The sequence below is a fragment of the Capra hircus genome, unplaced genomic scaffold (assembly GCF_001704415.2).
Source record: "Capra hircus breed San Clemente unplaced genomic scaffold, ASM170441v1, whole genome shotgun sequence".
In the NCBI taxonomy this organism is placed as follows: Eukaryota; Metazoa; Chordata; class Mammalia; order Artiodactyla; family Bovidae; genus Capra; species Capra hircus.
The window spans coordinates 12,346-18,575 of NW_017214336.1; the positions used below are offsets into that span (position 1 = coordinate 12,346).

A 6,230-nucleotide genomic window follows, 5' to 3' on the forward strand; every position below is an offset into this window, starting at 1 on the left:
TTCCATCCATATACCAGGTAACTTCAGCATCCACTAGAGGGCGATCTTGCAAGTCCTCTCGCGTTCCATGTACTTGGGCTAGTATGTCGCTGCAGTCATGGATTGGGGCTTCCAAATCCGGGTTGGGAAGCAGTGTAGCTGGATTGAGAGCAGTAGGCTGCAGAAAGATGATTCTGGAGGGGTTTAGCAGTAATCCCTGGTAGTGGGTCAGCCGAGCACTGCTGATCCACCTAGCTGGGGTTTGTTTTAGGACATCCTCAATGGCATGGGGGGTGGTGATATGCAACTCTTGCCCCAGTGTCAGTTTATCTGCATCCTTGACCATTAGGGCCACTGCCGCAATCATGCAGAGGCATGGGGGTCAGCCTGACGCCACGGGGTCTAGGCGTTTAGACAAGTAAGCCACCGGCCGCTTCCAAGGTCCCAGGTGTTGCACCAGTACCCCCTTCACCACTCCTTGTTTTTCATCTACATACAGGAGAAAGGGTTTTGTTAACGTCAGGCAACTCTAGGGCGGGGGGCTGACAGCAGGGCCATTTTAATAGTCTTGAAAGCGGTCTCCATCCGCTCCGTCCAACTGAAAGGGGTGGTACTTTTTGTGGCTTCCTATAAGAGTTTAGCCAGTTCTGCATAATATGGGATCCAAAGACGGCAGAACCCAGCGGACCCCAAAAATTCTCTCACCCCTCGAGGTGAATCTGGGGTAGGGATTTTGAGTATCGTCTCCTTTTGTGCCTCTGACGGCCATCTCTGTCCTTCCTTTAATACATACCCTGAGTAGGGGACCTCTGGTTGGCATATCTGAGCCTTTTTGGCTGAGGCTCAGTACCCTAATTTTCCAAGGGTCCACAATAGTTCTCGGGTGCCCATAAGGCAAGTCTGTTGGTCCTTTGCTGGCAATTAAGAGGTCATCTACATATTGTAACAAGATTAGTTGGGGGTGTTGTTGTCTGAACTCACCCAGATCCTCATGGAGGGCCTCATCGAAGATGGTGGGAGAATTCTTAAATCCCTGTGGCAGCCGGGTCCAGGTCAGCTGGCCGTTGATTCCTTCTTCTGGGTCAGACCATTCAAAGGCAAAAAGGTCCTGGATCTTGGATGCCAGGGGGAGGCTGAAGAAAGCATCCTTTAAATCTAAGACCATATACCCGTGATGGTCCAGTGGGAGAGAGCTCAGGAGGTTGTATGGGTTCAGCACTGTAGGGTGAATATCTAAAACTCGGCGGTTGACTTCTCATAAATCCTGCACTGGGTAATAGTCATGAGAATTTGTTTTTTTGACAGGGAGCAAGGGGGTGTTCCAGGCCAACTGGCAGGGTCTCAAGATTTTCTGGGCTAGGAGCCTGTGGATATGGGGGGTGATCCCCTGTCGGGCCTCCAGGGTCATGGGGTATTGTTGGACCCGGATGGGGTCAGCCCCTGGCTTAAGATCTACACATACAGGAGGGTGGTGTTCGGCAAAACCGGTTCCCCCTGTCTCGACCCACGCCTCCGGGAATTCATCTAGCCATTTTCGAATGTCTACCGGAAGTGGTATAGGTTTCTGGTGCAGCCGATATTCATCTTCTAATTGAATGGTCAGTACTTGGATCTGTCTGCCCGACTGGTCGAGTATTTTGGTTTCCCCCAGGAGGAAATGAATCTGGGCCCCCATTTTGGTCAACAGGTCTCTTCCCAACAGAGGGAAGGGGCATTCCGGAATGACCATGAAAGAGTGGGATACCCGGCCTGCACCCAAGTCCACGGATCTTCGGGTAGTCCATTGGTATTGTTTCATTCCAATAGCCCCCTGCACCCAAGAGGTCTTTCTGGCCAGTTTTCCCTGGGGCTCTAGCAAAACCAAATATTGAGCCCCTGTATCGACAAGGAAGTCAATTGGGGTCCCCTCCACTCTTAGGGTTACCCTGGGTTCAGGGAGGGGCGCCAAACCCCGTCCTCCCTAATCACTCACTTCTTCGATGGCCAGGATGGGGGTCTTTCGTGGTCCCTTCTTTTTCTTAGGGCATTGCTTGGCCCAATGTCCTTCCTCTTTACAACATGCACATTGGTTTTTTCCTAATGCTGGTCACGTACAGGGATGGTTCTTACCTTCAGCAGCCAGGTGACGCAACTGGCACTCCCTCTCTCCCGAGTCAGGAACTGTTGCAGCCAGCAGGATGAGTGCCATGTTACGGGTTTGGCGATTTGCTGCTTTGACTTGCTTTTCCTCGGGGTTTCTCAGGTGTTGTAGACTCTTTCTGCTACTGTTATTAAATCCTGGATACTCTTTTCACTCAGGCGTTCAAGTTTTTGTAACTTCTTCCTAATGTCGGGAGCTGCCTGGTTAACCAAAATGCATTATCAAAGCAGCCTGAGTGCCTTCTGCTTCTGGATCCATGGGGGTGTATTGTCTAAAGGCCTCCATTAGCCTCTCCAGGAAGGCTGCTGGACTCTCGGTGGGACCCTGCTGAACATCTCCCACTCTAGCTAGGTTGGCAGGTTTCCATGCAGCTGCCTTAAGCCCCCCCAAAAGAGTCTGGCGATAGACCCGGAGCCTCTCCTTACCTCGTGCTGTATTGTAATCCCAGTCAGGTCACGATAGAGGAAAAGAGGTGTTGATTTCATCTATATTAGTGGTGGGTTCTCCATTTGCCCCTGGGACCCTTTTACGGGCCTCATTCTGTAGTCTCTCTCTCTCTTCTGTGGTGAAGAGAATCTGGAGCAGCTGTTGGCAGTCATCCCAGGTGGGCTGATGAGTAAAAAGCACAGTTTCTAGAAGGTTTAGTTAGGTCTGTAAGATTGTCTGAGAACTTAGCATTCTGGGATCTCCAGTTATATAGGTCACTAGTAGAGAAGGGCCAGTATTGATGAGGTTGGTTTCCTGCTTCATTGGGGGGGGGGGCGGCCACTCGTAAGGGGAGGACAACAGTTGAGTCTGCCGGCTCCTCCCGGGACCTGGCTCGCCGATGGCGAGTATTTTGTGTGCCCCCCCCACCCTGTGTTTCATCCCTGGGTGAAGGAATGGCGGGGGCTGGTGGCGGTTCGGGGGGTTGGTAAGGGGGAGGAAAGAGAAGTTCTTCTTCTGTTCCCCCTTGCAAGATAGGGTATAGCGGATGCCATTGGTTCCTTGGGAGTCTTCAGGTTCTTTCCTATACGTGTCACCAACACCTGAGTGGTAGAAAATCCCTGTTGAGGCAAAAAAGGTTTTACCAAGAAGGGGGGCGCAATATGATATTTTCCCCTACTATGATATAGGGAACTTGGTCAGGGTGTCCGATCTGCGGTCAGAAGATGATATCCCAGACTTGGTGTACAGTTCCCAAGTCGAAGGTGTCTTCTGAGGGCCAGCCTACATGGAAAGTCGGCCATTCTGCGGTGCAAAAAGTGATTAATTTATTCCTTTTAATTTCTACACTGAGGTCATGAGCGCACATCTTGACCTCCTTAAAATTATCAGTAACCAAGGATAGAGGTGTGGGGCTAGAATGGCATTGCCCCATCGTCCCAGGATTAGTCAGATGTTGGTAAATTAACACAGACAATAGGAACAGCCACACAAAGAGACAGAGAGGCAGGAGAAATACACCTCCGGGAGTCTGGAGGTAAAACCGAATGACGACAGCCTCCAGCCATTCAGCGGGAGCGACCCGCTATCGTCTACAGAGAATAGGGGACTCTGTCCCCTCACGCCGGGGTTGGGGACGTCTCCCAACGACCCCACCCGGTGACTCTCCGGCGGGTCTGCCTGAGTCGTATACCGGTCTCAGAAACCAGGCCCTACCAGGAGTGAAAAGAAAGACAGAAGAAAGCTTACCGGCTGTAGATGACTCTCCGGATCGGTCTTCCTGTGGAGCCGGTGGGAGATCCCGGACGAGCCCCCAAATGTTGTGCCCAAGTCGAGAAATCTCCCAATGACCACCAGGGAGCCAATATCCGATGCAAAAGCAAGAGAGTTTTTATTACCCAGCTCGAGCTGGGGCTCCCACCGATATCAACGCAGCGGCTATAAGGAGGAGCCCCGAGTTCTGGGTTACATTGCTTATATAGGGTATTCTCACGTGAGAAAATTTGAAAAACGGGAGTTTCTGCTTTGGGAGACGTCTAATTGGTTACCTTCTGTGGAAGGGTTAGGTGTTGGTTTCTGACTGGTTTTTATTTTCCCGGGCTGGCCCCGGGTTCTGATTGGTTCCCATTTCCTGGCTGGCCCAAGGTTCTGATTGGTTCCCATTACCTAGGTAGACTATGTTAAGTCAGGAGATTTTGGTCTGGGGTCCGATTGGCTCGAGGGTGGTGGGGTGAGGTCAGGGGATTTCCAAAGGCTCTTGGATTTTCAAAGGCTCTTTCCTGGAACCTTATAAAATGGAATTTTCCTGTTAACAAAATGGAGTAGCATAGGTCCTTCACCGACGTTTAAAAATTAACAGATTTGTGGGTTAAACACATGACTCTCATTAAATTATTGCTATGTTGTGTTACTTTTGAGAAACTTATAGAATGAGTAAATATGTCAGTTATTTTGTTGTTGATGTATTAAGCTTTTATAAGGATAAAAGTGCTCTGTGAGGTATAATTGTTTATTTGAAAAAAGCATTCATGGGGAACGGAGAAAGTAACAGGCAGGAAGCCAGGGGTCTCCAAACGAAGGAAATAGCCTGCAAGTGTCAGACATTTTTATCTCTCTTAAGCGGCAGGAGGAAACAAACTAGCGATATTTTTTCCTTCGCTATACAAATTTAAAAGGAGGTTTCTCTTACAATATTGTGTTGCCATAGTGACACCAGGTTTCACCTGAAGTTAACTATTCTCAAACCTAGAGGTAACCAATGCCTTTTTCTTATGGAAATGTTTGTCTTAAGCTATGCTAATGTACTATGCATTTACCCCAAACTCTGTCTTCAAGTCAGTTCCGCCTCTTGGCTCAGAACCTACTTGATAAACCAGTATGTTATACTCAGATATTGTCCCTCTAATCTATGTAAATGAAACTATTTTTATGGTGATCTGCCTTTCTTCCAGATTCAAGTTAATCATTTTATGGCCCAGGATGAATGATTTGGTGCCAAGATTATCCAAAATGCATCTTATGGGTGAGGGGCCTGGTGCCATTCTGAGTCTTAAGACATTTCTTTCTTTCATTAGACTTCACTGGTGGCTCAGATGGAAAGTGTCTGCCTACAATGTGGGAGACCAAGGTTCGATCCCTGGGTCGGGAAGTTCCCTGGAGAAGGAAATGGTAAGCCACTCCAGTACTCTTGCCTAGAAAATCCCATGGATGAAGGAGCCTGGTGTCCATGGGGGTCGCAAAGAGTTGGACACGACTGAGTGACTTCACTTTCACTTTCTTTCTTTCATTAACAGACTGCTAGTGACTATAAACATCCAGCTGAAGACTAGCCGGGGGGTACTCTTTCTGCCCCCTTCTGACGCCTATGTCAGAAGCTTTCTCTATCTCTTTTATACTTTAATAAAACTTTATCACACAAAAGCTCTGAGTGATCAAGCCTTGTCTCTGGCCCCAGATTGAATTCTTCTCCTCTGGGGGCCAAGAATCCCGGTGTCTTTGCATGATTCAACAACAGCCTTTCAGAACCCTACTATATTGTTGATGGAAATGAAAATTTGTGCAGCCACTATGGAAAGTAGTATGGAGTTTCCTTAAAAAAAAAAATAAAATAAAATAGAGTTACCACATGATCCAGCAATCCCTCTGCTGTGTATATATCTGGAAAAGGAAATCTCTAATTAAAAAAGATACATGCATCCCAATGTTCATAGTAGCATTATTTACCACAGCCAAGACATGGAAACAACCTAAATGTCCATTAACAGAGGATTGGATAAAGATGTATACAATGTAATGCTACTCAATCATAAAAAATGAATGAAAATAATACTATTTGCAGCAACATGGATGGACCTAGAGATTATCATACTAAGTGAAGTACGCCAGACAGAGAAAGACAACTATGATATGATATTACTGTTGTAGCCATGCATTCCAGGAAACAAACTCACTCAGAAGGACAATGCAGATAGTGGAGTGCAGTTTATTACACCAGCGGGCCCAAGGCAGAGTCTCCTCTTAGCCAAAGACCCCGACCAGTTTTTGTGAAAACCTTATATACCCTAAGTGTACTTGCTGAAACCCACCTCCCCAAATTCCTTGAAACTAGTCTGAACAAAGGAAGAGAAAGATACAATCAAAGTTAACCCATTATTCATATGCCTTAAGCCTAGGTAGTTAACAGTGG

At 47.7% G+C, this 6,230-nt stretch overlaps 1 pseudogene; it reads right to left on the bottom strand.

Moving 5' to 3' along the window:
• Nucleotides 1-829: 829 nt before the first annotated feature.
• On the bottom strand, nt 830-2,167 carry LOC108635360 (annotated as a pseudogene).
• Nucleotides 2,168-6,230: the final 4,063 nt, after the last annotated feature.